The sequence below is a fragment of the Chroicocephalus ridibundus genome, chromosome 10, assembly GCF_963924245.1.
Source record: "Chroicocephalus ridibundus chromosome 10, bChrRid1.1, whole genome shotgun sequence".
Taxonomy (NCBI): domain Eukaryota; kingdom Metazoa; phylum Chordata; class Aves; order Charadriiformes; family Laridae; genus Chroicocephalus; species Chroicocephalus ridibundus.
In genome coordinates this window covers 9,575,308-9,585,565 of record NC_086293.1, presented here as the reverse complement: position 1 = coordinate 9,585,565, position 10,258 = coordinate 9,575,308, and the positions used below count along the sequence as shown (strand labels likewise).

Below are 10,258 nucleotides of genomic sequence, written 5' to 3'. Positions count from 1 at the left end.
CATCCCTGCCTCTGAGATGCTGGCTCGCAGTGGCAAAACGCAACTACCCCTGGTATTTCCTCGAGATGGTCTAAGAGAGGAAGCACTTTGAGAATAAACTCTGTAAGGGAGGAGAAATGAACACTGGAGTGTAGCGGCTCTGGCAGGGAAGGGTGGCCATGCCTGAGCCCTGGCCCCGGGCTGGAGCCCGTGCTCCGGCACACGCTGGCAGTGCAGGGTGAGCCTCCGGGCACGGGGGGCCCTTCCCTGCCCCCCCTGACTGCAGCGCCAGCCGGAGCGCGGCGGGTGGGAGGGAGGGAGGGCGGGCAGAGAGAAAATAACTGTTGGTGGGGCAGAAACCACACTGCAGCCAAAGTTCTGCAAGCTGGAGTTTTTCAGAGCTGAACTGATCTGAATCTACAAATATTTGCAGCGCTGTCTTATTTGTGGTCCCTTTTCTTTTTTTTCCCTCTTAAGAAATATTTGAGGAAGAAAAAGGGACCGTCTGTTTGTGGTTTGGGAGGATTTCACCAGTGGAAAGGCAGAGGCTGTTTAAGGACAGCAGCTCCTTTCGGACCACCTTCCTTCTCCCGGGTTTCCCACAGTATCCCCCCTCGTCGATGGGGCCGTAGGAGGAATTGGCCCTGGGATGTGCACTGCCCTGCACAGAGGCATGGGGACCTCCACTGCTGAGGTGGGCAGAAACGAGCAGTGGCTGGAGCGATGCCTTTATACACATCAGCAAGGGAGGTGGGCTTGGGAGAAGGGAGCCCTTTCCTTAAGTGAATGCTGATTCTTTGTACAAATTTGCAATATCTAGTCTAAGACAAACCATAGGACTTGGAATAAAATTTCTGAGCTCGGATGGGCAGGAGAAAATTAGCTATCCCTGTGACAGGAGGACAGTAACTTACTGTTAATGGGCTACAACTTCAAGGAGAGGTGTCAACCACCCCACGGATGCTGAGGAGGGAGCAGGGAGCTGGTTGGAGCCTCGCTCAAGGCTTGCTCCCTCTGCCGCTCTGCACAGCTTTCTCTAGGCAGAGCCGGGGGAAGGCAGATCTGGAGGTATTTAACAGGTTTCCCTCAGAGGTCTATGGAAAACACCTGGGCACTGTGATTTATTTATGGGCCCTGAACCCGTGAAGAGAGATCTCTGTCATCAGGAGCAATTGAGTGGTGACAGGGTGAGAGCTGGTTGCTGTAGGACATGGATGGTGTGTGGGCCTGGGGCCAGCTCTGCGCCCCCCCATGCTGCTGGGACCGTGCAGGAAAGGTAAGAAAATCCTTAAAGGGGGAGGGGGGGGATGAAGTATGCTCTTCTCACCTTCTCCTGCAGCGCCCAGCTTTTGAGCAGCAGAGCCGTTCTCTGCAGGAGCCTTCCTACCAGCCTGGAAGAGGCTGTTTTGCTCTGGCCCGAGAGGTGGGGGTTTGGCTCCGTGGTGATCAAGCTGCGTTTCACTTTGTTCTCTGCAAGCAAAGCTAAGGAGCGTTCTCCTTTACAATGTATTTCAAGGAAAAAAAATAGTAATCTGTTTGCTTGGATATTTCTCCAATGAATTGACTCGGTCCTGATTTGCAGGAATCGCTGGGATTCTTGTTATTTACCTCAGTGGTAACAAACAGCATAGAGAAGTTGGCCATCTCTGGTATAATAAGAATCAATAAGAATCAGATACCTGGGCAGAAGACGATTGCCTCCAACAGAAACTTTTCAGGAATTTTATTAGTGCAGTCAGTTCTTAAAAGAAGGTGGTTTCAGATACCCATAACTAATAAAACTCAAAATTCAGTGGCTTCAGGTGAAAAAAACATAAACTAAAGGCAGACTGAGGTAGCTATATAAACACTGCAATAAAACTCACTTAAAAGCCCCAGAGAGAAACATTTAGAGGTGCAAAAACAAGTATTCATGAAGTGCTGCTGTGTTTTGGTGGAAACGCTCTTCCAGAGGCTTGCGACAGCTGCTGCTTTAGGACGGAGCTAAATAAAGTTCATATGGGTATGCGTTGTTCTATAAAAAGTGAGGTTAATTATGCATATGTAAGTCTGATTTGAGCTTTTATTTACTTTTTACTCAACTTCTTCAGCCAAATCACCCCAAAAGTAAATCTCGCCACACTGAGGTTTTTCTGCGTTGTTGCCCCGTTTCAAGAGGTGATGCGCACAAGCATCTCCCGCAGCCCCGGGGCACCGTGCTCAGCCGACGGTCCTTCTCCTGTCCTGCCACGCACATCTGCAGGAATACCTGGCTTGTGCCTTCACGTGGCCACGCGCTGCGTCGTGCCACTAATAAAAGAAAACTGAAGGCAACCAGATTTTGTCTACCTGGAAAGCAAAGTGCCTTCTGAAATCGCGAGGGGCAGGGTTCAAATAACCCCTTCTACTTCAAGCAACTTCCAGGTGTCGGCTCCAGCCATCTTGCGGGCAGGGAACCCCACCAAGAAACACGTGCCCAGCGCTGGGTGCTGACATGGTCGTGAGCTGGGGCTGTGCCTCGTGGTCCAGCTGGCTGCAGGACCCGTGCTGCAGCTGCTGAATATGCTTTTTTGAATGAGATTTTCTTTTTACCTTTTTTTTTTTTTTTTTAAATTGCGCGAAGTGCTGACATGTTTCACTGCTCCGCTCGCTTGGCAAGGATAACTCTCCCACTGCTTTTCTACAGCCTTTGCTAGGAATCTGTCCCCCTGAATCGCCTGGGCACCCCGTGTCCCGCAGCTGGCCTCGCCGCCCGTGTCGGTGAGAGCTGCGGGGAGGCGGCTGCGTGGTGAAACGGGGCAAAACCTCTGCGGCCAGAGCCCAGGCCTGCAGGTCCCAAAGTCTATAGGCGCGCTCGGTGCTCTGGAGCTCCAACCGCCCGGCTTTAGCTCCAGCCGCCACCCAGAGTGGGAAAAGGCCTTTTCCGTGGAGCGGTTTGTGTCCTGGTGCACCTTCAGCAGGCAAGCCACAACGGAGCTGGGGTAAGAAAGTGTGTGCAGCGGGGTGGGGTGGCGTTTTGTGCGTGTGACTCACCTGCCTCCGCACCGGCGTGTCGCCCAGCGCGCTGCCCGCGTCCAACCCCACGCCGCGCGTTAGCCGAGATGCCCGTAGTGCCGGGGGCTGCAGGACTGCACCGCCTGGGGGCAAGGCGCCGCGCGCAGCTGTGTTATTGTTGAGCCAGATGTTTCATTAGGGGCTTAACAAATTCCTCCGGAGCCCCACAGTGGCGCTGGAGCATGGAGACTGTCAAAGACAGACGTTTTCTCTACACATGAACTCAAAAAGCCGAGTGAGACACGGGCCAACTTAAAGACCAGTGAATAAAGGCCTCTTTTATAAAAGAAACCTATTAATGCTTTGCCAAGACCTTCCCTTGAGACTGCCTAAATAAATTTCCTTAGATTGACAAGGCTTGAAAAGCAACCCTTTTAGTGGAACGGGACTCGAAAGCCGTTCAACTGGAAGGCACCAGCCTTCTGGTTTTGCAGCTCTGAATTTACTCAGAAAAGAAAGGTCATTTTTCAAATCCAAGGAACACTTGTTGCTGCAATTTTTCTTTTCTGGGGATTTTACAGGGACTAAACAATCACATACTCTGGGAATCTCCAAATTGATAACAAGTTGCCTTTAATTAACTGCTCACTAAATTGACTCTACCTAGTGTTGAGGGGTTTTCATGAATTCCCTGGGGTTTGGGATGGACCTTGCTGTGGCTGGAGGAGAGCGGAGCTGTGACAAGCCGCCCCGGCAGTGCCACTGTGCCGGGAGAGGCGGGATGCTGGCTGACCCAGGATGCAGGAGAACAGACTGTGAAAAGAAGTGGTGATTCAAGGGGATCCCTCTGCAAACACCATCAGCCAGTTTATAACCAGTGTAAGTACAGTGTTTTCCTTGTGTCCGCACTAGAGCTGTGCTTGCATGAAGTACCCTCATGCTCCTGAGCTTCTCCATGACTAATGGGGAGTTATTCCCTAGTTGCTGCATTACAGAACTGCTCATCCTCTCCAGGAGCAGCGCCTCGGTTCCTCTGCTGACGGAAGGGGTTTTGAACCGCATGATGAGAAGCTGAAGGAAAGACAAGAAGTGACAGGTGAGGATGGAAAAATCATACTTGCCCTGATCAGTGTTGCATTCCCATCAATCAGCCCTGCAGCCCCAGCGATGCCAAATGTGTTTGCTCGGTCGTGCCTGGTGCAGGCTGTCCCGCTCCTGTCCTGGGGACGTCCCCCCGCTGCATCCCACGGGCACGGAGCCATCGCTGCCCTGTGCAGGGGATGAGGTGGCTTCCCATGATGGAGACCCAGCCACTGGGTCCGGGCTGCTCTCCCATCTTTTGGTACGTGAGAAGGACCGCGCATGGACCCCCACCCTGGCTGTGCGACACCACCCCCCAGTAGCCAGGGGAGGTTTTTCCTCCCCATCTCTCCCAGCCCAGCGATGGGCAGCATCCCAGCAGTCGGTAGCGCAGGGACTGCGATTGTGGGTTGTGTTTGTCTCACGGAGCTGGACTGTGGTCAAGAACTTTCCAAGAGACGGTTTGTCTCGTGCATCGCGTAAGGTGTCTCTGTAGCCTTACATGGGCACGACGCTGGCGTTACGTCTTCCTTTTTGGGAGGGGAATAGCCAAACAGAGCCCCTTCCTGCTGCCCTTGCACACGTGCACATGCCACAAACCAAAATGAAACGTTTTGTTCCCCAGCCTTTAATTCACCAGCGCTTCCTCCGAAGCGGGAGGCCGGCCAACAGATGGCTGTTGTACAAGCGGGGCCACAGCGGAGACAGAGCCGTGCTGTTCTCAGGTTGCTTTTTCCATGGGTGTTTCCACGCCCCACGGTGCCAAACCGCGCCTCCCGGGCGAGTGCCGCAGCAGCGGAGGCTGGAGGCGAGGGGGGACAGGACCCGATGGGGAGGGTGGCATGTCCCTGTCCCCACTGCAGCCCAGCAGCCCGCCCCTTGCTGCCCCACCAGCCGCCAGCAATCCCACCCTGCATCGCCGGGGAGCTGAACCTGCCGGGATGCAGCAGGAGCTGTGGGCAGCGTGGGCACTGCCTGACTCCATCCTGGCTGCCACCAGCACCTGCCAGGGACACCAGCTGTGACAGTGAGGGACGGGGAGATGCCCCAGAAAATGCATGTTTTCTGAATAGCTTCCCATATTCCCACTTTACACAGTGTGAGTAATTCCAGAAGATCCGGACTGTTTGGTGAGGCAGTTTTCCATCTTTGAAGCAACAACCACATCCCAGTTTGGTGTTTTGCTCTGGGGAGGACCGGTTTTCAGTGGCAGCATCCTGTACAGTGCCAGCATCCATCACACAGCAACCCACAATGCTCACTGGACCCAGAGAGGAACCTGCGAATGATGGAGGAAGGGAGAACTGCCCAGTAAGGGGGAGACAGGCAGGCAGGAGCGCCTGGAAGTGCTGGTATGCAGGAGCCTGGTGAGAAAAATAACCCTTCCCAAGTAGTCTGCCCCATCCAAAATGGTTTGTACCAAAGTTTCTTTCCCTGCCTGTCAGAGTGGAAAGGCACAAGCGTGTGCATGGCCCCGAGCGCCAGCCCTGCGGCGTCAGGCACCGGCTCCCTGTTTCTGATTTTTAGATGATCGAGTTTAATCTTGGCCAGATGGTGAAGACAGAACACACATGACACGAGTAGGACCTGGTGGTGTGGTCAAGGCTGTGCCCTCAAGGCTGCTCAGGAGGCGGGTCCGCCATGTTCACCCCCAGCTCTCGGGAGGAAAGGTGACACCTTTGTCCCGTGGGAACTCTGTCTGTCTGTCTGTCTGTCCGTGTCTGACAGCCCCAAGCCCAGGTCCGTTCTGCCCCTGCCCCAGTGGGCTCTCAGGCTGTGGCAAAACCCTCCTCTTCTCCCCCGGACTCGGGCCCAGCCTTCCTCTCTGCGGGCAGACGAGGGAGTTCAGCCTGATTTCACGCAGCCATTATCAGGACTAATACACCGTGACCGCCCACTTCTGCTTTTTCCGTAGTGTATTAATGCGGGAAATGAAAGACTAAATTGCAAAGGTTAACAGTTGGTGGCCTTCCTTATCCTCGGTGCAAACCAGCGCTGCCTGAGGACCAGTAATACCCCATGAATATTCAGAGCACAGCTCCCAGCAACCGCAGGCTCCTTCTTTATTTTTGAGAGAGAAAAAAAAAAAAAAAGGTATTTGCAGAGTTGCTTTCCTAATATTTTGGCTGATCAGCTTAATTGTTTTTCTCCACAGTGCCTAATCGTGTCTGTTCCTGTAGCTATTACTCAGGCATTACTTCCGCAGATATTAATGTGTATTTTGTTTAAACACCGAGTGCCAATGTCAAGCCCGGAGCCCTGTGCCGCTCGAGGAGCGGGAGGAAATCCAGGCAGTGTCTCGCAGGTTGGCAAGGGCTGGGGCACAGCCAGGGCGTTAATCTGAACGAAGAAACACTTGGTTATACTTTAACGCTGTCATAATATTAACACTGCCCAAAGGATGTGGAGGTGTTACCTTGGCATATCAGCATCCAGAACGCCGTCTTCTGTGGGCCAGATGTTGGATCTCTAAGACACCTCTTTAAATGCAGGGTTTGGATAAACAATCTAAAAGGAAAGATTGGGAGCAAGCAGGAAGAAAAGCCCTTGTGCCGTGGATGCCTTTACAAGACCGTATCTTTTTCTGAGGGCTCCCACTGGGATTCGTCTCAAGCCACTGCCGCGTGGGTGTCCTTGCGCTCCCAGGGTGGGTGGGCTTGTCGCCGGCTGTTGGCAGAGCTGTGCTGACCGGCAGCGCTCAGGATCTGTCCTCGCATCAGCCGCCCACCATAACTCTTCTTCGGGGCCATGCTAAAATTACTTCCCACTGTTGCTGGTTTGCTCTAGGTGACACTAGCATATTCTGTTGTAACAGAGCGCCTTACTGTTTGCAGGGCTAAAAATGTGAGTTTGTGACACTTGAGGAGATTTACTCGCTTTCCAGGACTTTTCAAGGGAGATCAAATACTCAGCGGCGCTTATTGTTCTGCCACCCCCCGGTCACTGGCAGCCTCGTGCCTTTCACGGAGCACGAGCCAAGGCTGTGGCTACTGACTGGGCTCCAACGCGTGCCCTGGCTCCCACTAGGACGCTGGGCTTGCTCCCAGTCCCTTGAGTCCAGCAGTGCCCCACACCGTGGGGGCCGCAGCAGGCAGCCTGGGGGGGCAAAGCCCTTGCTGCTGGGGCTGGGTCTGTGTGATGGGACCCACCGGGCTGAACCGCTCGCAGGCAGTTGGGCTCACTCGCTCCTGACACACGCCTGCGTTATTAAGTACAGCTGGGAGAAAAGCTGTTACGGGGAATCCTAAGCCTGGATTTGATTTTTGGAAGTGCTGCCATCCCCCATCTTCTTCCCCCCACCAGGTTTCCAGCCACGGCTGCTCCCGAACCCTGCCAAGCCCCACAGCTCCTCGCTGCCTTCCCAACATCAGGCAAGCGGGGGCTTCCTCCAGCCACATCCCTGTGGCCCCACGCAGGAATTCCCCTGCCCACAGACCTGCCTTTGCTCTGCTGGGGACCAGCCTTGCTTCTCACTTGCACCGGCCAGCCTGGCATCCCAGATGGATGCTCTGGGGCTGGATCCTGGGAGCAGCTCCCTGCTGGGTGCTGCCTACCCCTGCCGCAGCCCCCCCAGTCCCCACCTTGTGCAGGGCCCGGGGTCAGGCTTGGTTTCGGTATGTCCTGTCGGGCTAAAGTGAAGGGACACAGGCACTGCCCGGCACCAACATCTGCCCCCTCCTCGGCATGCCGAGGATGTGCTCGGTAAGGCACGCCAGCCAAAAGAAGAACCTTTTGACTTTTTTTTAAGTACAAACAAAATGAACAAGTTACAAATATCTTAGTCTTTAAGACTTTTCTTCCCCCCAAAAGGACAAAAGTTTAGACAAATCAAATCCGAGTGTTTACAGTTGAAAGCAACCAGGAAGGAAACTGCATTTTCTGCTTTGTTGAGAGTATGCAAGAGTTTACTTGACTGTTGGGCACAGTATTTTAACCATAAAAGTTCAACAAATGGTACATGCTTTCCACTAACCATGGCAAATGCCAGAGGCTTGCGAACCGCACCAGCTCTCCCCAGCTCTCTCCTGTTCTGCAGCGCGTCGGGTCTGGCGGGGATGGAGCCAGCGCTCAGCTGCGGCCTGCCAGCGCCAGCACCGCCCTTCCCTGCTGGCTGGTGTTTGAGGTGCCCAGCCCGTCACATTGTGACACAGACATTTGTTTAGGGTTGGAAGAAAAGCTACTCTTAAAGAGGAACCTCTGTTTTGTACCTATGGGAATCAAGCCAGCGTCACAGGCAATGCCTTTTCCCGTCGGCAGGAGTAGGGTGCAGTTGATGGCGTCAGTGGCCCAAGTTTGTTTTGTTTTGTTTTACTTTTTCCAGAAATCCTGTCCTTTTATCTTTCCTACATTCAGTCTGCCCATACGGTAACTGATCTATCTGAGGCTGCAGCCTACTCTTAAATCTTCAAGAGGAAACCTTTCTTTCCTTTTATATTAACTTTTCTTTTTTTCTTGGTCTGGCTTTAAGCCCTTCAGCCAGGCATGGCATTTACATTTTGCATCAGATTTCTGGTTGTCGTCAATAGTCCCTCGTGTGACTTACGTCTACGCTTTGAAAGAGCATGAAAGCACCCTTTGATTAAACTCATTGGGTCGCATTCCCCGTGGAAACTTGCTGCAGCCAGCTGAGTAGCGGCAGGGAAAACCTGGCCCAGTCTGCCTGGGGTGAGGAATTTTGGCATCGGGTTTTGGAAGCTGAATAACAGCCTGGAGAAAGAGTCAGGGCTGTCGCGAGCACAAGTTCTGGAGAGATGGAGACTGTAGTCAACACTCTTCATGGCAAAGCGCAGAGCATTCAGGGAAGAGTATCTATTTACAGCACCAGAAAATTTGCCCCAGGATCTTTCACCAGGAGAAAGCCAGAATTATTCAAGGGTTTTCCTACAAATGCTGTGGCTTGGGGAAAAAAAGTCATCTTTTTCTTTTTTTTTTATCAGGACAAATTTTGAAATATCAGTAGCTCCTGCAAAACTCTAAAGCTCAGTTTCGACCAATTTTAATGAAAATGTTGTATCAGGATAAATGCGTCTTCCCTGAAGTAGATGTTCTTTATGGTTTCTTAGCCACCAAAAATGCGACTTAGAAAGGCTGCCATGAAAGTAAGCATTAATCTATTTATCCTCTTCCAAGAAGGAGTAAGCTTTCCATCAGAATTAAGTTCTCACATCACCTTTGGTTCTTGATTTCACTGAGTTTGAGAAAAAAAACTCCAGGCAGAGGTAAGTCAAGGTCTGAAAAATAAAACCATTTTAGCACGGAAACGGATGGCTTCGTGGATTTCAAAGGTGGGGTCAGAGCAGGGGTGGGATGGGACCTGCTGGCATGAGCTTGTGCCTGTCTGTCCTGCGCCTGTCCCCAGGTCCATGGTGCGGCCACCAGCCCGGGGACAGGGCGCTCAGGTGGCGGAGGGGCAGGCCTCTGAAAACACATCTGGCCAGCAGGTTGGCATTGAATACTTCGGACTGGGTTTTGAAGGCAAACAAACATTTAGCCCTTACCATCTGTTTCCAGCAGAGAAACAACGGGTTGGCAAAGCACCAGCCCCTTGTGGCAGGGATCAAGGGATAAATCCGAAAACCCAAACCAGATGCGTTCAGTTGTAACAGGAAGCCGCTGCATCGCTTTGGGCCTCTGATAAAATACGTTTTCAAAGGGCTGAGCGTGGCCCCGGGCAAGGAGCCTGTTGGTACCCAATGCTGACGGCAGACCCTGCCGAGAGCCCGTGCCTGCCAGCAGAGAGCCGAGAGAGGGACGCTGTGCAGGGACACTGCCCTCGCTCGCAGTGCGGGATTTTTTAGTCGTCTTGCTATTTTGGCTGCTTTTAGCAAAAATTCACACGAGACAACTGCAAAGAGCTTCTCCTGTGGCTTCTGCCCAAATCCTAGAAGGCTCCAGCTCTGCCGGATCCTTCGGTGTTCCCAGCCACCCTGCTCCAAGGTCCGCCCCAAGCTCTGCAGGTGGCTCTCTAGCCACGGTGGTCCCAGGTCTCCTGTGGGTCCCCGTGGAGGCATGGGAAACCGCTGGGGACTGGTTCGCCCTTCTCCCTGATCTCCATGTTAGCGGGGCGATGCTGGAACATCTCACCAGTGTCCTCTCGGCTCCTCCTGCCCCTCGCCGCAGGTTTAAGGCTGTCCTTGGTGTTTGCTCACGATGCCTTTTCCTGTAAGTCAGTGTGGCAACACTTCTGCTTCCCTTTGCATGGCTGAAACACGGATTAATTTAAGCC

General features: G+C 53.1%; 1 long non-coding RNA gene across 1 annotated transcript; it reads left to right on the top strand.

The window, feature by feature from the left end:
* Window positions 1–3,542: 3,542 nt before the first annotated feature.
* On the top strand, window positions 3,543–6,102 carry LOC134521692 (uncharacterized). The gene is made up of 3 exons (XR_010072837.1): window positions 3,543–3,831; window positions 3,967–4,048; window positions 5,131–6,102. It is a non-coding gene; the product is annotated as an uncharacterized LOC134521692 (long non-coding RNA).
* Window positions 6,103–10,258: the final 4,156 nt, after the last annotated feature.